This window comes from Camelus ferus, chromosome 5, assembly GCF_009834535.1.
Source record: "Camelus ferus isolate YT-003-E chromosome 5, BCGSAC_Cfer_1.0, whole genome shotgun sequence".
In the NCBI taxonomy this organism is placed as follows: Eukaryota; Metazoa; Chordata; class Mammalia; order Artiodactyla; family Camelidae; genus Camelus; species Camelus ferus.
The window spans coordinates 33,203,035-33,229,022 of record NC_045700.1 but is presented as its reverse complement, the minus strand read 5'-3'; the positions used below and the strand labels follow the sequence as shown (position 1 = coordinate 33,229,022).

General features: G+C 35.2%; 1 long non-coding RNA gene across 1 annotated transcript in view; it reads left to right on the top strand.

Annotated features, from left to right (window-relative positions):
- Positions 1 to 845: 845 nt before the first annotated feature.
- Positions 846 to 25,988, top strand: part of LOC116663628 — a 124,098-nt gene continuing 98,955 nt past the window's right edge. The window contains exons 1-2 of the long non-coding RNA XR_004319864.1: positions 846 to 1,028; positions 11,201 to 11,292. This is a non-coding gene — a long non-coding RNA (uncharacterized LOC116663628). The remainder of the gene's footprint in view (positions 1,029 to 11,200; positions 11,293 to 25,988) is intronic.

Below are 25,988 nucleotides of genomic sequence, written 5' to 3'. Positions count from 1 at the left end.
AAAGGCAATTCTTGGTAATCGAGCTTATTAGGTACCCAGTGGCTAGTTTCTGGTGCAGGAAGGAAACAGCAGAGGAATGAGTGGTAATTCACACATGGGCTTTAAAGTCAAACAAATAGTTTCAATGTCCTGCCTGCCTTCTGCTAGATTTGTGATCTGGAGCAAACTACACAACTACTGTGTGCTTCACATTCATCTCTAAAAGGAGATCATAATAAGTCTTCCTTCTCAAGATTGAGAACTTTATTTTATTTCATTGTAGCATTTGCAGAAGCCTATAAACATTTAATAATGGTTAATCTTTATTACTGAGGCTGCTGCTATTGTTGAATGGCCCTTTAAACATATGTCCAGAAATGACAAGAACCGATACACTGCTTCAACCATGTCCAATTATCAGGCAGATATTTCACTAAAAGAATTAGCTAGAAGGAAATGCATTACTTCATACGTTTGTTTCTTTACCTAGTATCTTCCCTTTTAAGTTGGATGATAAATTTTAAAGAACAAATGGTTTAGCAATACTTTTCTAGAAAAGATAAACTTATAAAATGAAACTTGAGCACTGTCTGAAAGAAGAACAATTCTTATAAAGGTTTACAAAAACATTGATTGGGACAAAATTTTGCTTTTAAAAAAATTATTTCAGTTTCTTCACTTGAGAGAATAATTCCAGTTATTTGTTGGCCTATGTTGAAATGTCATGAGTAGAATGGAACAGCATAATTTTTCTCCCCTGGGGTTCAAGAGTTTATTCCTTTTGATACAACAATAAATCAACTGACAAAATGGAATTTCTTTGCAATACATATGCGCCAAGTTAGGTTGCATGGAAAAGTTGAGCTTCTGTTTAAATATAGAAACTCTGGAGCATTTTATTGTAAAAGAATAGTGCTTGAAAGCTCCTTAAAGAGGTAACTGCAAGAGTAACTATATGAAGGAGATGCTATGATTAACAATAGCAGACCTTAAAGTCATTTCTGCAGCTTTGGAAATTGTTCCCCAAGTCAAACAGCAGTACATATTGGGTGAGTATAAAATAATACTGATTTAATTTATCTTTCTAACACTATTATTTTCTTAAAGTGGGCAAGATGGTAGGAGTTTTGTATGAATTAGCATAGTTTTATTTTGTTTTCAATGCAAATTGAATTTTTGAGTCTAAGGATCCAAGCTCAGTGTTACTATACCTTCATGTCATCACATGTTTGGAAAACCCCATAACCAGATCTGCCTCTTAAAGAGACAAAAGCCAACTTTGTAGTTATAGACAAGACACAAACGTTAAGCCAGCTCATATTTTCCTGTAGCTTCTCTTTCTAGTTAAGTCTGCAAACTAATTTGGATTAAACTAAAACAGACTTTTGCTCCAAGCATTTTGGAAGTTTAAAGAGTTTGGCTAATTTTGGTTGTCTTTTCAAAATATTTCTTATATGGCTTCATGTCTGCATCCTGGAAGGGGACCAATATGTGCTTAAATCTTGTAAGAAGTTGCTCTTTTCTTCTTCCCAGGCTTCTGAAAGGCAGCAAATGCACGGAAGTTCTAAGGATTTCTGTCCGCTTTCATCAAATGAGATGTTGGACAAAATTCACTGCCAGTAGGATCCAAAGTCATTGGGGAGGAAATGTAGAATATGTGTTGTAAATAGGCTATTATTTTTCTGATATTCTAAAACTTAGAAAGTACTAAAATCATTTTTTATGGAAAGTCAGAAAGAGCAGAAAAGTACGCTTTAAGTCCTTTCTTATCTTTTTTTCTTTTTCTTTCATATTCGCTATGACTTTATTTCTTCCCAGTTGAACCTGAAAGCAGGTTATTTTAATTTCTCTTTTAGATTCTGTGCTATCATTGGTAAATGGGACTACATAAGAAATCTACTCTTATAAAAATCTTTGCCACTGATGCCACATACAAATACCGTATGGACTAGCTTTCAGAGCCAAAGCAGGAAAAATCGCCAAAGGGTAAAAATAGTTCTTGATATGATGATATGCTGCTAAAAGCCACATGGTGTTTGGGTGCAGCATTTCACAGTCAAACAATCATAATTTCATGCCTAAAATGTGCATGTTATTTCAGGAAAATACAAAATCTGAGCATTGCACATTTGCTACAGAATGACCAGTGAGTGTTGCTATAATGATTTGTTTTTCTTTTACAAATGAATATTTCTTGCTGAGCCTTTTCATGCCATATTGCCTGGGGGTGCAATGGGAGTAAGTACAAGCTGAGGTGAGAGTAGGAGGGAGTACTGAGTATATGTGGGCTTTTCTGCTAAATTCCTGTAATTCCGCAAACTAGGTAGGGTGTTAAAAAAGACTCTTCTTTTCTTTGTCCTCTGGAATGTTAGGTAGTATAGTCTTCATCTGAGAAGAACTGAGCTTTGTGGGTCTTCTACCTGGTGGTAGGGGACAACTTTTAGGAAGGAGGGTTTATATTCTGTCCCTAAAAGTCCTAGAGTTCCCATGCAGTCTTTAATAAATATTTATGGTAGGAAAACTGTCCCTCCCTTAAAGTTGTAATGGATTTGAGAGTGTTCATTTGGTCTGAGGCCATGGTCATTGCAGTGTAGGTACAAGAACATAACGACAGTTCCACTAAATACTCTTAATTTATTAGTTAAGCTATAAGGTGCTACATACTCAGACTGTAGGTTAGAAGGATGGTGGGTCACAAGGAGGAACTGATGGGTACAAAAATTGGAAACCAAAAGGAAAATTAATTTGGGTGTGTTTTTGTTTTGTTTCATTTTGTTTTGGTAACAAAAAGTTGCTTACTCAAAGAGAAAATGAAGCCCTGAAATTATTAAATACATGTTAGGGGCTTATGGTATCTAACAAACTAGAAAAATACTTAAAAGCCTGGAGATTTAAAAAAAAAAAAAAAAGGTTGAAAGGTTGTGATACTCACAATGATAGGTAATTAATTCAAAAATCAACCAGGGTAAATGAAAAAGGATCCAATTCTTTACTGTAATAATAATTGACAGCTTTATAAAAAGCTGTGTGTCAAGCACTTTAAGAAAGTTAATTCATTTAATTTTCTACGGAAAACCTAATTATGACACCCATTTTACACATGAGGAAACTGAGGAAGAGAGAAGTTAAGCTATTGTAAGCAGACCTCTGGAATCCTGGCCAGTTGGTAAGCTGGATAGCTCTGGGAACTGAGGCTGAAGGAGCAGGGATATAACCTGTCAGTATGAAGTCAACATGGAACTAGAATTAGTGAAAAAAAAAATTGACTAAGTATTGGATTAATAGAAGAAGACTACATGAAAAGGACATTATAATAAAAACTATTTAATATAATTGAGTGATGTTACACTGTACACTTGTACACTCAGCTCAATATTTTCTAGCCTGGCAACAATGTATTTTAGAGCTGGAGAGGACCATAAAGGTCATCTAGTCCAGTGAAATTCAACTTTTTTTTTTAAAGAAACTCACCTGAAGAATGACACTCACATGCAGGGCACATCCCCAAGATGCAGATGCTGAGGGATAGGGAGATTAACTGAAGGTTTCACACTTAATTGATGGTAGAGTGAAGGATCTGACTCAGCTGTTCTAATTCTTAGTTCAAATGACTGAATGTATGTATGGTGAGGAATAGAAGAAGACAATGTCTCCAAGATCATGCTGCTAAAATGGATACTAGGCATATTTACTGACTACTATTTCTCTAGTATCCTAATCATGCGCAGTGCATATATAATTCCAATCTTCATGCTCAGGAGGCTGAAAGTGTTGTCAAGAGAATGCCTCACTCTAACATCCTGCTGCAGGAGCATAACTGAATGGTGACTCCAGCCATGGTCCTTCTGGATTTTCCACCATTGGAGCAGAGTCCATATTTCCCATTGGCTACTTAAAGCCAATGACTGAGCACAGTAGGAGTATAAGGCAGGTCCATTCTTGAGAGACCTGGCATTCCTTAACTGGGCAGCTCTGGTTGGAGGTGTCCCCACTGGCCAGGCTGAAACTATCCTAGAACTATGTTACAGCCTTGAGACTCTCGCTAATCAATCTTCCTTCCTGCATGCTCTCTTCTTCAAGGGCTCATGTCTGAAAGCTCTGCCCACCTTCTGTGCTCCCTCCCCTTTCTCCTTTATAGGTATTTTCCCCAAGAAATCTCTGCTTGCACACTTAATTTTGTACTGGTATCTGCTCCTCTGAAAATGCAAACTGATGATTAGGAATGAATAAGAGATAAAAACTGGAGACATTATCATGCAAATGGCATTTTCCAGAAATGTGGCTTCTAGGAAGAAGCAATCATTAAATGGGTAGAGCAGGCTCTCTGAGAAGTCAGAAAGGGTAGAATCTAGAAGACAGCAGGAAAGTAGTCTTATAAAAAGGATAACATTTATTTTTAAATAAAGGAGGAGGTAAAGGGGATAAAGATGCAATGGTTTTGCAGGTTTAGTGGCAGGATCTTAAGGCAATCTTCACTTTCTGGCTTCTTTGTAATCTGTGAATTAGGAGGTTAAGTCTCCCTTGAGAGCAAAGGGCATGGTCAGGGGTTTGAGGAAGAAAGTCTGAAACAGACACTGCTGTCCCTGCAATGTAGAGCTTTGGAGAGAGAGTAAACTAAGGAAACACAGGTGGACTTCGGGGCAGGTCAAGGGCCAAGGTGAATTTGGTTGACTGCTTTTATCTTTTTAGAAGAACTCAGTAATTTTTTTTTTTTTATAGGTTGAGTAAAGTCTGAGTTGAATTTTAATTTCCCTGTATTCAGATGATGCTTCTAACTACATCCATCCCTGTCACTCTTCTCTACTGTTTGGGTAACTTCAGTGAAAGTGTTTCTGAGATTTTGAATTACAGTGGCAGTTGTTTCAAGATCCCTGTTTCCTTAAGGACCCTGACAGAGTGTTTCAGTACTAGAGACACTCCTTGCCTTTAGTGTGAATGGTGATACCTGACTTCTAGTTCTTAACTAATAAAAGTCTAAATGCTGAAATGACAAAAAGATTATCCTTAACCTCTTCTCACCTCTCCTTTGCATACCTCTTCTGAGGCATTTCAAGTCTTCCTGATGGATCACTTATGTAGCACCCACCCTCTGATCACATCACTTATAAATAATGGAAAACCCAAGGGGAACCTGTGAGGAGTGTTATTTCGCCTTATTTGTACCTTGAAAATACATAGTCATGCCTGTAATTATAGCTTCATAGCACATCACAGTTGTAATTTTGGACAAAGGAATGGAGAAAAGAAGTGAATGTCTGAAGAATCCTATAGCAAGGAAGAGCAATCATTAACAAACTGATGATGAAAACCAGACATAACTGTATGACTTTTTCCTTGAGATACAAATAAAAGGATGATATGATTAGTGGTGATATTGACATTGGATATTGCTCTGTTACACACAGAAAAAGTGACTATCAGTTTCTTCATTTTATTTGTCAAATCACATTGCCAAAATTATTGATAGGTTGGCATGTAACTAGAGAATTTGGGTGCAAATGTATTTCTTACTATTAATCATATGTATCAATGGCTGAAAATTCCATCACCTTGAAGGCACAATCAAATATGAACAAAAAGGCTTTGACCTGGCCGTACCATGAAAAAGAGAATGGATAAGTTGTTCCAAAATTAAATAACACACAGAAAATGATATCAATTAGATCAGTCGATCCTTAAACATGTTTGTTACATTCCAAGAAATACGAGTTAACACTATCACGCATTAATGAAGTTTTAATAACCACAAGTAAGTAATCTTTCTATATTTTTCTCCTTTTTTGTATGACAAACATTTATTGCTACCATATTCATGAAAGCCTCCTATAGACTGTAAGGGATTTAAGATAACATAAACTCATACTTTCTTCTTTGGAAAAAAATGTGTATTTGCAAGTACACTGAGGATTTAAGACTCATTATTACATAGTATATGAGATCCTCATAAAAATGTTATAGAAAAATGTATTGTTATTCTTTTCATGAACAACATATTTTCTTGGTCTCACCTTTCCTTGAAAATGAAGAAGACACCTTTACTATTTTCAAGTTCTAACAAAGGAGGTACACATCTTTCATAATTTTTAATTTGTACAAATTCTAGTCTACTTACTGTACTAATAGGGGAACTACAATTATGCAGAATTTTTCAGAATTGATTGAAGTGTCTGTGTGTGTGTGTGTGTAATGTCAAGAAAATAAAATGATATGAGAAATATTTTAAAAAGAAATTTTCAAAGTAAAAAACAAGGTTATCCTAATTGCACAAACTATCAGTATCTACAATACTTTACAAAGTACTGCTTGGAGATATTCATGTTTTCAGGTACCATAAGATCACTGAGATTTTCTGAGTAATTTGAAAAAACAAAATCAAAGAAATACTTAATGTTCAATATAGGTTCTGTTGGAAACATGTTTTGCTTTCTCAATCAATAATCCATGCATTGGATATATGTGAACTTTTAATTTGTTATGGCATCCTTTTAAAATTATTTTGCTTATATAGTTTATCCAATACTTTTAAATCAGTTTTTTGATTTAAAAAAAGAGAAAAATATATTTAATGTTATGCCACAATTTTGAAAATTATGTTTTCAGATAGTAAACTGATATTTAATGTTACAGGCTTGGTATTCTGTAAATATCAGACACTTTTATAATAATAATGATGATGTCTTTTAGGTTTTTACTTTAAATTCTCAAAAACAGTTATAACCACCAACTTTTAAATTTTATGTTTAAAGCATGAAGATTGATGGCAGTTTTGAATAGCAAACAGAAAACTTAGAAGCTCATAAGCTAGCTTTTATAGTCATGCCTAAATTTATGTAACTTATTTAACTTTTATAGGCTTCATTTTGATTCCTGTGATCCTTGACACGTCTAATGTTGTTTGTTATGAGTAGATTCAACATTTTTATATCTTCCCTAATACATGAACTAATTCAGTCTCCAGTCAAATTTAATAAAATTATGAATAAATAACACAAACACTGTCTCAAGCACTATGTAGTCACAGCAGAGGTTTCACCATTGCAGGCCCCTATGCTAAGGGAGTTTTTCTGTCTTTATTCTCTTTATAATGGCTTTGCCATTATGACAAAAACAAAAAAGGTTGATTCTGAGTGGTATGGCAACGATTTCCCCAGTGATTTCTTGATAAGTCAGCTTCATGAGGAAACAGCCTAAGAAATCATTCTCAAAATTCAGATTCGCACTATTTTAAATCGGACTCAAGAGACAGGCAAGCCACTTGCAGGGACAGGCTCAGCAGAGGAGGAAGTGCCTGGGGCCCTAGCAGCTGACTGCCCCAGGCAATGCGTAAAGACAGAACTGCTCTCTGAACTGGGAAGGTACCTCGCTGGACAGATTTGCTTGTTGGAGTTGCTGATTTTTTTTTTTTCTTTCTTTTTGGTTTTGACTCAAGATGGAGAAATCATTTTGCCCTGACATTATTAAAAAAAAAAAAAAAAAGTCAGGCAAGACTTAACTCATGAGATGTATATTCTCTTCTCAGTATGTGCCTGTAACTCCCACTGACAGTGATGGCAGTTATGCAGATGCATGCAGAAGAAAATAGACTCTTTTTAACATTAAACATCAGATTTGGGTCTCCCCAGAGAAAGCTGGTTACTGGAGTGGCTGTGAATGATGCATTTTCACGGAATGTTCCAGCCATAAATCAATCCTGAATCATACTTTTCCTAGAGTTCTTTGCTGCTCTTCTGAAATCCTAGTATATCACACACGCACAGACTCTATTTCTGGCTGAGCTTAAATACATTTACCAAAATAAGATTCAAATAATTAAATGTGACTTTTATAATTGTTTTCCTCTGAAGATCCAGAGCCTAATCTGGCTGTGGTTAATGGTTTTAATTTGACTTATAATACAGTGTCAGTTTATTTAGTTGAAATTAGTTTTCTATTTCTCTCCTTTTTGTAAGCTCTGCCTGTTTACTTAACAATATTTGGCTTTGCCTAATGATATGTACAGAAGACAGTGCTAAGTGGAACATCAGCTGTTTACATCAGCTCTAACAATTAATGCATGTTAATTTTTAATTACACTGATTGTACTAGAGGCAGAATGTATGTTTCTTCACAGAACAGATGTACTAGTCAGCTTGGCTGGTGAACATGCATATCGATCAGATGTTGACGCTGCCAGCAATTCAGCAAAGTCTGCTAAGAGTGTCGGCTTCTAATGTACTTACAAGTTTATGGCTTAGAGTCCTGGTAGAGGAAATACAGCTCGATGCTACATCCTCTAATGTTTACAGATAATCACAATATGTCTGTTTTGTGGTTAGCCTTCTACTGTGTGTGATTAGACGACTGAGTAGGTGTGCGGGGACCTAAAGGTGTCTTCACTTGTGGACTGTATTCTCTGTGCTTATTTCGAGGCACTGTCTTTCAAGATTTTATTTTGCCATTAGGAATTTTTTTTAAACTCATGGTTGTGTTAATATAAGGTGCTCAACATGGATAACCACTATCGCTACAAGGAGAAATTGAAAAGATAATCTAGTTACTTGCAAAGAAATCTGTCTCTATTCAGTATTATTACCTGAGCTAGTTGGAAAATATATAGAAAATCCCAAATAATAAGATAGACAGCAGAAAGGCCTCAGTTAACTGACAATTAATTAAGAGGTATTTTTGAATATTTCAATATGCTGAGCATTTCACTAAGTACTACAGGTTGTCTAGCCAAGGGGGACAGAAGGATATCTCAAGGTCTTTTGCCCTTAGGGGACTCATACTCTTTTTGGAGAGATAATGCTCACATACAGAAAACAATTAAAGAATAGTTTTATGCCGAAATTGATAATGCCTGGTTGATAATCGGTACAGTCTTTTTAATAACAAATGTGAAGAAAATGCTTTATGATCGAGTTGAACTAGAGTTGAACTGGAGTTGTTTACCTTCAAAATGTGGTTTGGATATATAAGTATGAAGCAATTGTTTCTTAATTAGCTTTGCCCAAATCTTCTATGTTATTTTACAGATAAGAATATCAAACTAAAACATGTTTTATTTTCCTTTAGAATATTCCCAACTATTGCCCTCCAAAACTTTTCTAAAGTAATTCCTTGGGTCTCTTTTTTCTTATGGGTAAATAATGATTGCCCAATTTAATAGTTTTGACCCAGTGATTGGACTTTGGGGTATAATTTGTGTGTGTGTGTGTAAATTAAAAGAAGAAAAAAACTGATCGTGAAATATATGTAAATGCAAAGAGCCAAAAAATAGCCATGGTAATCTTACTCTGGAACAAAGCTGAGGAACATACACCTCTAGATATCAAAATGTTGTAAAGCTTGAGAAATTAAGCCAGTGTGGTACTGGTGCAGGCATAGATAAAAACATCAAAGCAGCTAAGCAAAGAATTTAAAAGTAGGCCTGCTTATAAAGTGACAATTTAGAGGGGACAATGTTGTCTTTTTAATAAATGATGATGGACCAATTACATAGATAGATAGATAGATAGATAGATAGATAGATAGATAGACAGATAAAAATGGACTTTAAACTCTATTCTATACTGCGCACAAATAGTAATTTAAGGTAGTTTCTAGATCCAAGTGTGAAATGTAAAACTATCAAGTTAATAGGAAAAAACAAAAGACAATGTATTTATGACCCTGATGGAGGAAAAGATTTCTTTAAAATTATACCAAAATATTAGCCAAAAGAACAGATTGTTCAACTGGAGTTTATTAAAATATCTAATTTTATTAATCAGAAGACATCATTAAAATAAGGAAGAGATGGGCCACAGACTAGGAGGAAATATTTTCAATGCATTTATCTGACATAATATATAAAGAACTTGTAAAAAATAAATAGAAAAAGATAACCAAACAATTTTTTTAAAACTATGGGCAAACAACAACAATTGGGATCTGAAATAAACTAATAAGTAGTTGAATAATTGGCCAACATATGACAAGATACTTAACATTGTTTGTTTTCATGGAAATACAAATTATAACTACAATAAAATACCACTAGGGCCCTATCAAAAGGGCTAAAATTAAAAGGACCAGACAATAGCAAATTTTGGGTAGGCTATGGAGCAATTAAAATACTCATTTACTGAAGGTGGGAATATATACTGGAAAATTAATTTAGAGAAATTAAGAAATGTTACTAAGGCTAAACATACATATATTCCATGACCCATAAATTCTATTTCTAGAAATATGCTAAGAACAAATGACTGTTTATGTTCATCAAAAAATGTATGAAAATTGTCATAGGGGTTTTATTTATGATAGCCTGAGACCAAATAACATTCTAGAGGATAGTGGCATATTCGTGAAATATTATCCAGAAAAGGAAAAGAAATTACTGCTACATGCAAACATAGATGTATCTCAGAGGCACAACAGTGAGTGAAAGAACCAACCATAACAAGAGAACACTCATGATTCTATTTACATAGAATAGAATCTGTTAATATTTTTGCAGTTGAAAAAAAATGGCTGCCATTTGTAACAATGTGGTTGGACCTGGAGGGTATTATGCTTAGTAAAATAAGTCTGATCGAGAAAGACAAATACTGTATGTTATCACTTACATGCATAATCTAAAAAATAAAACAAGTGAATGAGTATAACAAAACAAAAACAGACTCACAGATTTAGAGAAGAACTAGCGGTTACCAGTTGGAAGAGGGGTGAGGAGAGGAGCAAGATAGTGGTAGGGGGTTAATACATACCAGCCACTATGTATAAAATAAATAAAATATGAGGATAAATTGTCCAGCATGGGGAAGATAGCCAATATTTTATAGTAACTTTAAGTGGAGTATAATCTATAAAAATATTGAATCATTATGTTGTACAGATGAAACTAGTATAATATTGTAAATCAAATATACTTAAAGAAAAAAAAACAAAATGAGAATTTCACTTCTCCAGTGACTATCTGAGGAGCTCTGCAAGCCCCACTCCCCAGTAACACTGGTGAAAGTTATAAATAAAAATAACTGTTTAATATTTTAGGAAGTGCTCCTAAGGGTATACAATAAACAAAGAAATATTTATTCAAGAAAATTTACTATAACTCAGTAAGAACTGCAAGAGTCTGGGGTATTTAAATAAGGACTCATGCCCTTCATCCCTTCCTCCTCCCAGCTGAGTGAGACACAAATTCTACTCTAGACTGGAGCAGCCAAAAACCAAGTTCTCTCTCTCTCTCTCTCTCCAGCAATAAGTTAAAGGACTGTCTTTCCTGTGGGTGCAGAATACCAGCAGTTCTCATCTTGCTCCCAGCTACCTGTTTCTGAAGCTCAGGTCCAGGTGAGTGTGGCTGAGAGGTGGGGGCACGCTTATTCTGTCTAGTCATTACTCAAGGACAGAGGCTCTACCTATGGTATGGTGCTGCTGAGAATACTGGAGCCCCTGATTACCCTCACTCTGGCTCATGAGGCAGGGTTGCATGCCAACAACAAGAGAGGCAAGTCAGAAACTGGACTTTTTGGTGAAAAGCAATTGATAGGAGATTAATATATTGATGGGAAATATGAGCTAAACTGTAGGACAGGTGGTATACTGGAGAGAAATGGGAAAAGAGATATTTAGAGGAGCCCTCTTGAGATCAGAACAAATCTCTGAACTTGGAAACTATACCTACAATATCCCCAAATTTGATTGAATTTGTTGTGAAGCAACAGATACAGGAAAAGATGTTTAACGTCATTAATCATCAGGGAAATAAAAATCAAAGCCACAATGAGATATCACCTCACATCTGTTGGAATGGCTATAATCAAGAAGACAAGAGATAACAAGTGTTGGGAAGATGTGGAGAAAAGGGAACCCTTGTGCACTGTTGGTGGGAATGTAAATTCTTTCAGCCACTGTGGAAAACAGTATGGAGTTTCCTCAAAAAAATTAAAAATAGAACTACCAGATGATCCAGCAATCCCACTTCTGGGCATATATCCAAAGGAAATAAAAACAAGGTATCAAAGAGATCTGTATACTCCCATGTTTATTGCAGCATTATTTCACAACAGCCAAGATAGGGAAACAACTTAATTGTCTGTCAGTGGATGAATGGGTAAAGAAAATGTGGTATTATAAATACAGGGAAATATTATTCAACCATGATAAAGAAAGAAGTCCTGCCCTTGTGACAGCATGGATGGACCTAGAGGACTTATGCTAAGTGGGACAAACCAGACAGAGAAAGACAAATACTATATAATATCACTTATATGTGGAATCTGAAAAAGTCAGACTCATAGAAACCAGGGTACAATGGTGGTTACCAAAGGCTGGAGGTAGGGAAATTGGGAAGATGTTGGTAAAGGTTACAAATCTGCAACTAAAAGATGAATAAGTTCTAGAGATCAAATGCACAGCATAACAATTATAGTCAACAATACTTCAAAGTTGCTGAAGATACTAGATCTTTCCTTACCACAAAAAAGAAATAATAATTATGTGAAGTGATAGATTTGTTAGCTAATGCTAGAGTGAAAACCACATTGCAATATATAAATGTATCAAAGCAACATGTTGTACAGCTTAAACTTGTACAATGTTGTATGTAAGTTTTATCTCAGTTTAAGTAAATTAATATAAAAATAAAAAGAAATAAGTTGTACATGATAAAAGATCTAATGATAAACAAAAATTTCAACCTAACTTCAGGAAGAAGATATATGTAAATTTTGTCTTTATAGTCTTAAAGAAAGTATAAGCATGTCACAATGCCCCGAAGCTGTTGTCTTTCACCTGGTCTATTGTGATAGCCTCCTAAATGTTCTCCCTGCTTCAGCCTTCGTTCTCATTCTCTGTGGTCTATTCTCTGTAGCACAGGGGAAAATGATCCTTTAAAATGAAGTCAGATACACTGCTCAGTGGTTTCTCACATCACTGCTTACAAGGTTCTGCCTGGTTTGATACCTGCCACTCCTCTGACCTCATCCACTACCGCTTACCTTCCGCTCATCACTTGGCCTTTGGCCTCTTTGTTACACTTAGCACAATCCTGTGTCAGTCGCTGTTTCCCTGCTTGGAAGGCCCTTCCCTATGTGGTTCACTCATCCACTTCCTTCTGGGATCTGATTAAATGTCAGCCTCTCACAGAGGCCTTTCTCAACTGCTTTATGTAAATGGGCAGCCCCACACCCCCAACGCTTTTTGACTCTTTCTCCCCTTATCATTTGCGCACCATAGGAATCACCTTACATTTATATTGTTTTTGTCTATCTTCCTTCATTAGATTGTAAATGTTTTTCATCCTTTTATATCTTGGGCTTCCAGAAGAGAGCCAGAGATATAAAAAGATTGTATCTGGCACAGTATAGGTGCTTAATTAAAAAAAAAAGTACTGGCTTATACACGCATAGATTCAATATATGTGTAAAGTATTTAGAAGTGTGCTAGGTGCATATTAAATGCTCACAAGTGTTAACTACTATTATTATTATATACAATAATGTAGGAACTATTACAGTTGTACATGGGAGAGAATCTGAGGAACTGAGAGTTTAAGTAACTTGCCCAAAGTCGTGCAGTTAACAAATGACATTACCAAGATTTGAACCAAGGCAGTCTGACTCCTAAATTCATTCTCTTAACATTAATTCTGTACCTCTTTTCAGTAAAAGAAATCTAATGTTACATTGCATCATATAAATGATTCATATTATTTAATCCTTAATTTGGGTGGGGGCAGCAAGAACACTGAGAAAAATCAGTTCGTTTGCTGCATGGTGCCAGAAAATTCCAAAGAAGTCAGAACTATCCACTCTAAACATCAGAAGAAATAATTTTAACCCAAACTTGAAAAGCGTTCTTGTGTGTGGTGTAAGAAAGTAGGCTTTAACTACAACAGAGCTATGTTGTACAATAATCTGCGATTGAAGAGGGAAAGACGGAAGGATTTTTATGCTGGTGGATTGTAATTACCTAATTGGAATATTAATTCTCTGTCTTCCTTTTGTTTAACTCCTTGATGGTACAACAAATTACAGAAAACAGGATGTGCTTATTTAAAAAAAAATCCAGATCCCAGCACTGAGGAACAAATGCACATCTACTATTGAAACTAAGTACCACGGAAAACCAAAACAGCAAATGGAACTATTAATAATTAAAAAAAAAAAAAAACTCATCGTATTGTGCAATAGGAAAAACAGGGAAAGCGTGTTTCAGGGTTTAGGTTTGCTTCCCTAGAAGTGAGACTACTGATAGGAAATGGGTTAGTTGTACTTGTCAGTGCCCTTCCATCTTACTTTGTGAACTATACAGAGGTGGTACCAGGTTCATACATTTACTAGACACTATCCAGTGAAAATGCTGAAGTCCACATACCCACCCTCCCAGGTGAACTACAACGGCATTACTCACAATGGACAACTTCTCCCTTTGGCTTGTTTCCATAATGATGACAGAATCTTTAGTACAGAATTCAGTTCTGTATCTATTGTGATCAAATGCCAAAGAAGAGGGAAAAAAGAGGCCATTTTAGCATTTTGAAATAAAGTGTTTATAAAAAAATCCTTCAGAAAAAAAATTATCTGGTTGAATTGAATCAGACTAGAAGAGACAGGACCATGCTTTCAGTCAGGTCTGTGTTTCTATTATACTGGACAGTAGAAAATATGCCCAATTATTAAATTTGTACACTAAGAGATTTCACACGTTCTCTTATGAATTCCAGTGGCAAGATGTACAAGAGACATGTTATTTACCAGTGTTTTTATTGATGCCCCACAGTTCTACAAAATGGAGAGAGAATATTTTATTTTATCATTTCTATTGGGATGCTGCTGTTCTGAAGAACCAGAGCTGTCTCTGATGTTTTATTTAGTACTTAAACTCCAAACCAACAAACAAAGGCTCTTATTAGAGAATTCTCTTTATAATTTGCCATGCTTTAAGATTCCATTCTGTGATTCATTAGCCAAGCCTTTTCTAAACGTTAGAGGATTTAGTTCTTTGTATGTCTCAGGATTGTGTATTTAACTATTGCAATTCTATCTCTTCTTTCTAATGGGTGCAATGAATACCTTAGATTTGAAATTTCCCATATGGGGGGACTGTGTCTGTTATTTTTTCTGTACAGAAGCCAGCACAGTTCTTAATACATGTTTTCTGACGATGATGCTGAAGAGGGAGAGGAAGATAACATCAGATTAAATGCGGCCAAATATTCTCAGAGAAGGATGCTTACTTCAGTTTATGCTCCTCTTAGATTAGGTGGGAGATACATCAGTTGAAATCATGGTATGTAAGTCATATAGTTGTAGTTGCTAAAAAACTCAGGGCTGGACTTGGTAACAAACACAGACTCTACCTTTTACTTCATTTTAATTAATTTTTGTTAGATTTTACAGGTATACTGAGAACCTATTTCTTAAATTCAGTGTTTTTGATAACACTCTAAACTTTATGACATCTTGAAATTCAGGAAATATGTCTTCTTCACATCACCCAAAGGACAAAACTGTGAGTGAGAGATTAATGCCACAGCTTACCTCCCTTCTGAATGTTGTCAGTCCACTCTTCTTCATTCAAGCTGTGTTATGACTGTTCCCTGATTGTCTGCCTAATTGCTTTGGCAATCAGCCTCTGTCTTCCACCTTACCCATTGTTCTCCTATCAGTCAGGATAAGCTAGGTTTATGCTGTGATGACAAACAGACCTAAAGTCTCAGTGGCTGTGTCCATTTTCTTCTGCTGCTTACAATTTGTTACCAGTTCAGTAGCTTGTAACAACATACACTTCTTATCTCACAGTTTTAATGAATCAGAAGTGTGAGTATAGTTTACCAAAGTCTTTTGCTCAGGATCTCATAAGGCTGCAAACAAAATGTTGACTAGGCTGTATTTTTTTCTAGAGGTTAGGGTACTCTTCTAAGTTCATGTGCTTGTTAGCAGAATTTAGATCCTGAGATTTTAACACCGAGGGCCCAGCTTTTTTGCTAGATGTTAGATAGGGGATAACCTTAGACCTAGAGCCCTCCTAGAGTGTCTTGCAACAGTGTCCTTTCCATGGGTGGTACCTATCATGGCAGCTTCCGTCTTCCAGGCTAGAACGAGAGTCTCTTTCCTGTGGTCTGTTAAGGCAGAGTCCTCTATTTTGTAACACAGGCCCATCACCCTTGCCACACAGCATAACCTATTCAAGGGACTGGCTGTCCCTTCACCTTTACCGTATTGTCTTGGTAAGAAGCCAAGTCACAAGTTCTGCCTACACTCAAGGAGAGGGGATCAGACAAGGGTGTGACTAGGACTCATTTCAGGATGTGCCTGCCACAGTAGTTTAACAAAATCTAGGGTTTATTTCCTATGCATGCAAAATCTGCTGCAGTTTTGAAAAACTTTGTAGGGTAGCTTTCCTTCACATAGAGACCCAGCCATCTAGGCTGTCTCAATCTTGTGACACTTGCATCTCAACTCAAGATCACCATCATCATGGCAAGGGAAGAGAGCGCTAGAGAGTCCCACACCAGGAGTTAAAATGATCACATATACCAGTGGGCCCCAATCTGTCACAAGTCCCCACTTAACTATAAAAGGATGGGATATTTAATTTTCCCAAATGCCTGAGAAGAAAGAGAACTCAGGATGAGTAGGCAATCATGGTTTCTACCACAGTTATCCTAAGAAATGTTCCTTAGAAATTTTGATGATATTTATATTAATTTATTAGACTTGTTACAGACTGAACTGTGTCCTCAAAATTTGTATGTTGAATCTCTAGCCCCAAATGTGGTAAGAGGATATAGGCTTTTAAAGAGGTAATTGAGATTAAATGAGATCATAAGGGTGGAGCCCTAATCCAATGACTGGTGTCCTTGTACCAAGATAAAGGTACACCAGGGATACACATGCACAGAGGAAAGACTGTGTGAGGACATGGCCAGAAGGTAGCCATCTGCAAGCCAAGGAGAGAGACCTCAGGAGAAACAAAACCTGCCGACACTGTGATCTTGGACTTCCAGCCTCCAGAACTGTGAGAAATAAATTTCTTTTGTTTAAGCCACCCAGTCTGTGATATTTAGTTGTGGCAGCTCTAGCAAACTAATCTAACACAAAAGAAAAAAAAAATGTAATTAGCCTAATATTTAAAGCATTATTAACTTACCTTCACTCATTTGCTTATTGATTTGGTAGCCATCCTGTAAATTATATGTTTGTTTGTTTGTTTTTTAATACCAAGTGTACAGATCAAGGAGAGGAGATTCTCAAGAGGAAATGTAATTTATGCAAAGTTACCTAGTTAACTAGTGGATCTAACTCAGTACAGTGTTTACTTTGTGTTCTGGGGTAACTCAAATTTTCAGTAATGAGTCGTCTCATGCAAAACTGGTTATTTAAGAAGCCTATAAACATTGGCCTTTGGCCATAGAAGGTTGTGTGATCTAAGCTTGCTACCTTAGGTTTATTAAGATTTGCCCCATGGAAACTTCAATTTTATTGGAAATTCCCATGTGGCATTTATTTCAGCAACTGCAACTTGGGGTTTAACTAAGTTTTCAAATGTTCTGTGGCCTTGGAAAACAGTATTTGACGCAAATAATTGTAGTAACAATATTTCCTGGTACTATTATTAGGGTACACCTGTTAATGGCCAGATGTCTATGAGTAGAATATCCAGAAACTTCAGTGTGGGCAGTTTTTATTAGTAAAACTGTAAATATGGCTGAGGTTGTGAGTTCTTCTTTTGCAAAATATATGGTTGTTTAAGTAATAAGGAAATGCCCCCGCCCCCATGAAAGGTTTTGTCTGGTTAAGTGCACTCTCCCACAGCTTGGGCAATCAAGAGTTTCTGTGGTACATTTAGCATAATTAATGTATGCACTTGTATTTGCAAGGATCTGACCTCTTTCCTCTTTATCACGCAAATCTTCCTCACCTTCGTATCTGTTTTCTTTACTGGCTACTAGCATCTGTCCTTAAAGGATACTTTCAGTTCATTGAATATTCAGTGCATCACATTTGCTAAAATACACAGAGCTCATTCATGCATCATAAAAAATGTTTTTTTCTCTATATCTTTTTCTATTGTCCAAAATAGTTTAATCTATTTAGCCTAATATGTCTATTTATAAATATATATGTGTATATATATATATCTATATATATATATATATACACAGACACACATTTATATTTATATTTATTTATTTAGTGCTCTTGGCCATAGATTTCATGAGATTTTCTAATAGCCTTTCAGCATAACTCTTCTAATCCTTACTACTGCATCCCAGTCTTCTTTTCCACGATATTTCAGTTGTGTCTTTTGTTTAATAAAGATAGAAGTTCATTTTCTATTCCCTGTCACCATCATCACAATGAGCCATTCCAAGTCACTTCACTGTCTATTTGAAGGTTCAATCAGCTGTATCCCATAGCAGAGCATCATCTGAGGCTCTGGTCCGGACTCATGCTGGACCATCCATCAAGACTCCTAGCTCGTGCTTTAGTCTGCTTGATGACACTCTCAAAATTCAGATCCACCTCAGACTGTCCCCAAAGAGCTCCAGAAAGTGGTTAGCCACTGTTTTCCAGATAATTCCATGGGGGTTTATGTGCTAGAAGATTTATTTTAGGTTAGCAGATTACTGCAGTGTTATTAAAAACATATGCAAAACTGCACACACAGTCTTTTTTTTTTCTTAAATAAGGGCCCATTAAAAATAAGCATATGATAATTAATGAGGAAGGAAGGTAGTACTGTGTAGATGGTTTGTCAATATTGTAGCTAGGTCATTCATCTGTGGAGCAGTGATATTCACCTACTTTCTCCTTTGTTTCAGAGATGGAGAGTTAATATTTCACTTCTTATTTTAGACACGCTCTCAAGCATTATTTTAAACAGGCAAACAGGGACCATTTCCAAGATAAAGAAAGTCGCCATTCTTTGATGATGAATTCATAATGAAGGGAATCCTCATTCCAAATGGACTTCTGTAAGGCATCATTCCCCTGAAACTAATGTTCCTAAGTATGTGGGGAGAACCAGTTAATGAATGTTAAATTAAGTTGTAACATACTTAGAGACATGGGCGATGTTTATGTGGCACTAGTTTACTTTAAAACACTCCCCATTGACCTTTACAAAAATAATATGATAGCAATTGGAGATGAATATTTACAGTAGGTGGAAATAGTTCTGAAGTGCTAATTCCCAAACCACTGTTCATGAAATGGCCTGCTTTTTTGATCTATATTTTCGTAGGCTTCAGACAGAGATGGGCAAGATTGCTAAGTTCAAGGAGACAGTTTTTATCTGAGAACAGGCAGTACCTGTAGCCCTTAAATGAGAGGAACCAAGTAGACCAGGTTACTTTAAAAAAATCACTTAATCACATGATAGCATATACATTGAAACTACAAGCCACATTTGAAGAAAGCCTGAAAATATGTAAAAGCAAAGAGAATATATCATTTAAGCAAAAATCTGTAAATAGTAGCACTTGGTACCTTTATATTAAAAATGCTTCCTTAAAAAAATGAGTTGTATTTGTTGATGAATATTGTCTTTGCAGTGGCTGTCTCTCTGTTCAGGTCTTATGTACTTGTAAGTTGTGGGGAAATACTTTAAATCAAAGCTGTAAAATAAGCATGGTTAGAGAGCTAACATGAGGATTTTTAGTTCATTTACATTCATTACATATTATGAGTTTAATTACCTTCCTCAAATAATACCAGGATGAAGGGAAGATGCTGAAGAAGGCGTACTTCTATGATGATTTTATTGATTGTGACTGATGGATGGCATCAACATTTCATAGTGAAGAATCATGGTTTTGTTACATCAGGAAAATTAAATTGGGAGAGTTATTTTCTTTCCCAGTGATAGTGGCAGTTAGAATATTTCACCTGTAATGAGATGTGCGCGTTATGTGCCATCGTGAACCACGGCTCAGCCATTAAGTGTATGTAAATGAAGAGAAACACAGGAGAGCCCGGGCATAATAACGTGCAGAACAGAGAAATGGATCCCGGGAAGTGATTAATTTATTTGATGACGCCTCAAGTGAGGAATTTTAGGTCACAAATGAAGTGACAGGATGACAAATTACCATTTTAAAGAATTTACTGGGCATCATTACTGAACAATTGTCAGGTAGTTTATGGTGGCTGAGAAGATGGTATAAATATAGATCTTTTCCTTATCTGAGATGAATTATTAATCACCTTTTAAAAAATCTTTGTGAGTGATGGTTGGCTGTCTGATTGGAAATAATGTGTTCTACAATTTTAACTAAATTCTAATATGATATGTAACAGGAATCTTTACAATTAAAGTCTCAGTGGAGAGTGGTAGGAGGTTTACAGTCAATTGCAGTTTTAATGTGATAGAAGAGGATGAATCCACTAGCATATTTCAATAGATTTCCTTAGGTATATTATCCCTGCTGTGATGTTATTCAAATGTTTACAGTTTATTTTCATTTGAAAAATGACATTCAGATACTTAAATTGTTTTCCTTGGTTTATTAGTTAATGAAAATGAAATTCTAGTAATTACTATAGTTTTGCAGCCTGCCACATTATTTAAAGTGAAGTGACTGCCTTTGTCAGCAGCATTATAAACGTCGTCTTCCCGTGTTTTGTTCAATTTTTGTTTGCTTTATCTATGTCATGTCCCTTCTCTGTCTATATGTCACTGTGTCTAACACCAGTAACAACTGGAGTGCGGAAGACAAAGTCAGATCTTGAAATAAAGACATTTCCTCAAGTTTCTTTTTATGTTTGGATAATTAAAGCACACACTCACCTACTTTGCACACTGCAGTAACAACACCAAAACCAAAACCAAAACTCTCCAATAAGAGGTATACTAAAAAAACTAAACACATTTAAAAATGTCTGTTTGTGTCAGGCTACTTAAGCCAGAGTTTATATGTCTACTCATGTATGATCAGCCTCTTAGATCAAACGTACTTGCTATTACAAAGTTCCTTATATTTTGATCAGGATTAAGGATATGGGTTGGTTTTTTAAAGTGTATGCTACATATCCAACAGAGCAGAAATGTCTAGAGAACCACTTTTGACAAGCTTGTTGCTAAAGCAAGCACAAAGCAGTTGCTGTTTTGCTTGTGAAATACGAAGCACCTAAATGACTAATCCTTCACCTGGAAGAAGGCTTGAGATTTTGCTCCTTTTACACTAATATGTGCACCTCCTCGTTTTAATCTTGAATCATTTTGAGAGTACATGAAAAATTTAGATAAGTATTGCCTGCGTTACTCATGACACCTAACATGGCGGAACTGGCAAGAAATTTAAATGTTGAATATACATGCCACTTTTTAACTCATTTTGCTTTCATTCTTGCCCATCTCCCCTCTCCAACCTGGGATGTAGAATTTTACTGAATCTTTCTGGTGTGAAAAATGGAAAACAGAAAGAATTGCTTGTTGTTGATATCAGGGTCTGGGCTGACCAGGTCCAGGTGCACAGCATGCTGATTTTAGGGAATGTCTTGGCAGAGCTGCTTCTCCATGGCACATTCCTTTTCCACAAAGCATGCTCACATTTCTCCTGCTGTGGGTGATGGCACCTTTCAGATCAGTCCACTCCAGCATTGCTTCATTAAAGGTGACCCTCACCTTCCCCCTTTCCTTTTTTCTTACTTGCCATGGAAAATATAAACATGCAAACAAATGAATGAGGGCATGCCCTTCTGAGGAAAATTCGAATCCTGTATGAAAGACTATGGAGAGAGTGGACTTGTTTAAGCCAGCACAGCTCAGAGCAATCAAGAGGGTATCAGAGGAGAGGATGGCTGCTTTATGTGAACCAAGCCCTTCTGCCACACTTTATACACCTTTCGTCTTCTGCCAGCTTACCTCAGCTGTCAAAGGGAGTTGCAAAAAGGAAATGAGGATGCCTTTGACTCCAAAGCATTGAGAGAGCAAAATAAAAGACTCCTGAGTAAAATAGTGAAGAATAGATTTTAAATGAACATACAGATGTGGAAAAAGGAGATGCTTTATGCGGTGAAAAGACCATGATTTTTGGCCCTTTGCATGATTCAAGAATATGCTACAGGAAGGAGGGGAACACCTGATTAATGGAAGTGACAGTGAGTGGTCATTGTGCCAAGTGTATAAGTGAAAAAAAAGAATGTTGGCTCTGCCCTTAACAGTCTTACTAACTGGTAAGCAGTTGAGCCACAAAAAAAAAAAAAAGGTCCACCATTTCCCACAATTCTACAAATTAAGATTTCTGAGGAACTCTGTTATACCAAAGTGACTTAACTATGCTCATTTCTTCTTTTCCTGTCCGAGCTGGTTTATTCCAGAAGCAGGACTTCTCCTTCTGCTTTTCCTCCTCCAAATCCTTGCATTGGCATCCCTCGTATCGAAAGGAAATCCAGCCGCACAGCTCCAGAAACCTCCCTACTGCCTATTTTCCCAACATTTTGCTAAAAAGAATTTCAAACATATAGGAAGTGAACATCTATGTACTCACTACCTGGACCCTCCAATTGATATTTTTCTATATTCATTTTATCACGTAGCTAACCATCCACCATCCATCCACCTGTAATTTGGTAACTTTTAGTGTATTTCCAAGTATTTGCATACATTACATGTCCCTTAAACACTTCAGCATGCCTGTCATTAACTGGACCTTAACATTTATTTCTGGTTTTTTCCCTAGAAGTAAATTCTACATACAATGGAATATATACTTGTTGAGCTTCAATAAATGCATACATTTGTATAACTCAAACCCCCATCAAGATATAGGACATTAGAATGACCCCAGAAAATTCCCTCATCTCTTTCCCAATCAATAGCTTACTTCTGCTCCCAAGGGAGGAAACTGCTCTTCTGTTTTTTGCCAACAAAAATAAGTTTTGCCTGTTTGGGAGCTTTATGTAAAATGGGCTCATACAGTTTGAACTACTCTGTGTCTTGCTTCTTTAACTGCACATTTTTTGAGATTCATCCATGTTGTCACATATATCAGTGGTTTCTTTCTTTTTATGGCTGAGTAATATTACATTTTCTGAATACATTGCTGTTTATCTATTCTGCTATTAATGGACTGTTAGGTTATTTCTTATTTAAGGGTATTAGGAATAAATATGGCTGTGGACATATTTTTATGAACATCTGTTTTTATTTCTTTTGGATCAATATCTATGGATGGAATTGCTGGCTTACAAAGTATATGGTTATTAGAAGAAATGGACAGACTATTTTTTCCCCAAAATCATTGTGCATTTTATATTCCCACCAACAATAAATAAAATTTTGGTTGTTTTATCTCCTTGACAACATCTGATTTTGTCAGTCTTTTTATTTCAGGCTGCTTTGCATTTTTACTTTTCTAGTTTTCCCCTCACCTCTTCTATGTCTTCAATCACTCTCTTCCTTCAAGATTTTTTTTTAATCTCTGGTATTCTCCTCCTTAAAAAACAAAGCAAAACATCAGTTTTGACCAAATGTCTCCCTCCAGCTGCCAAATTATTTCTCTACTCTCTTATACAGCTAAGCTGCTTCGCTTTATCAACTAAACTTCCTCTAATTTATTACTTGAAAATTCCTCACTTCTAAATGATGGGGTTCTGAGCCTGTGGTCCTGGGCCCTCTTTTGTTCTAATTATTTACCTTCTTCCAGGAGAATCATGCTGATTCCTGTGACTTTCAAGTCAATCTATATGCCATCAATTCCCAAATTTTTATCTCTGGCCTGGAGTTCTATCTGAATGTCATCTGGCTACTTTGCATTTCCACATGTGTATGATTCTGCTGTCTCAAACTCATTGTACCTGATTCTGAACTGCCAGAATATTTAACCTCTGCTAGGATTGTGCATGACTTCTTCCTGTCTGAGAAAAAAATCTAATAATTTTCAAACCAAGTTAAATAACATAAAAGCTATATTTCAAGGATAATAAAAAATAATCTAAAAGGGACATCTAAAATGCTTAATGTCTAAAAAGAAATTAGACAATATTTAGAATGAATTAAAAATCCACATAACAATACTTACTGGATGTAGCTAACTGTACAGCCACTGAAGGGGGTGTAGTGATGTAGTGGAAAACATGCAACCTTAAGATACTTTTAATCACAAAAGAAGAAAAGTAAACATGAATGAGTTAAACAGTTAAATTCAGATGATAGGAAAGGAACAAGAGAAAAATCACAATAAATGGTGAATGAAAGAAATAAGGTTCAGAGAATAATAAAATAGAATCAATATAAGAAATAAAACAAGTAGCATGGTAAAAAAAAAATCAAAAAATATATTATTTGAATAGAATAATAAAATTGTCAAATCTCCAGCAAGTCTCATTAAAACAAAGAGAGAAAGTCCAAATAAGCAAAATTTCAAATAAGAAGGCTAAGAAAGCAGGGATAAATACAGTAGCATTAAGGTAATTATAAGAAAAAGTAAATAATATTTACACCAATAAATTAAAAATTTGAAAATGCAGCTAATTTGTCATATTTCCAGCAAAATTCAGCCTACTAAAACAAGAAGAAATGGAAAATATGAATGATCCTATAACTATTAAAGGTATTGAAACAGTAATTAAGATGATCACATAAGGAATGACCAAATCTAGACAATTTTATGGCGTGATTGGAGCAAATATTAATTAAGCAATACCAAACATAGTTAACACATAAACTATTCCAAAGACAATAAAACAGAGAGTATTATACAAAAAAAAAAAAAAACCCAAACAAAAACAAAAAAACGTATAAAAAAGTGTGTGGCTTGAATAACATTGAAACTAAAATCAAACAAAAACGTATAAGAAAGAAAAATTATAGGCCTGTATCAATCATAATCACAGATGTAAAAATTATAAACAAACTTAATAAATGAAATCCATCAGTATGTAAAATATATGAGCCATGGAGGATTTATCCCAGAAATCCCAGCTTGATCTAACATTAGAACAGTTATCTATTTAATTATCCATCTTAACCATTTGAAAGAAAAAAAGGACCTATAATTTTTAAAGATGCAGGTAAAAACGTGTGGACAAAGTAAATATCAATTTATCATAAACAAAACAGAAATAAAATAGAAAACAAGGGATAGAATAGAAATTCTGTAATCTGAAAAGTGTTATCTACCAAAATCCTGTGTCAAATAGCATCCTAATATTGAAACGTTAAACTCATTTCCATTAAAATTAGGAAAAAATAAGAATACTTGTTTTCATCTATTTCTACTGTAAATTTTATTGCATTTTGAAATCAGTACAATAAGATTAAAAAAGTATAAATATCACATCATTATTTGTAGATATGATTGTTTTAGACTACTGAAAACAATGCAAACTATTAAAATAAGAGTTTTGTAAATATATTTATATATATAGCATACATAAATATTAAATATATCACATCAATACAAGAAAGAAAGCTGATATAGCTGTATCAGTTAGAATAGACAGGCAAAGAGCATTATGCTGTATTTAAGAATCAATTATAAAAAGAAAGCAACAAAATGAAAAGAAGAAAGACATGGACAGGCATGCCACACAAGAGGAAACATGAGTAGTTAAGAAACGTGAAAAAAATACTGAACATTCTAGACATATCCTAGTGAAACGTTGCATATTACATGGAGAGATACATAGAGAATGTTCATAAAAATATTCCTTTAATAACAAAACACAAAAGTCAATTTTTGGTCACTGAAGTCACAAAAACACATTTGAATGCAAAAGTAAATTGAAATATAAGCATATAGTAACAGGATACCATGCTGGTAGTGCAAAATGCCTCTTTAAGAAGACTCTTACAAAGATAATATTTAGTAAATCTGCATATTGCATTTATAATTATTTATAATTATTCTATTAATATAAAGTTTAAAGCTATGTAAAAATAAACCATATTTATTTATGGATACATGCATAGGAGGTTAAAAAATATTTTTAAAAAATGGAATGGTGAGCGCTAAATTTAGAATAGTGATTATCTCAGGGAGATGTAGGAGGGGAATGCAATTTTTTTTATAAACAATGTTCTTTCAATGTACT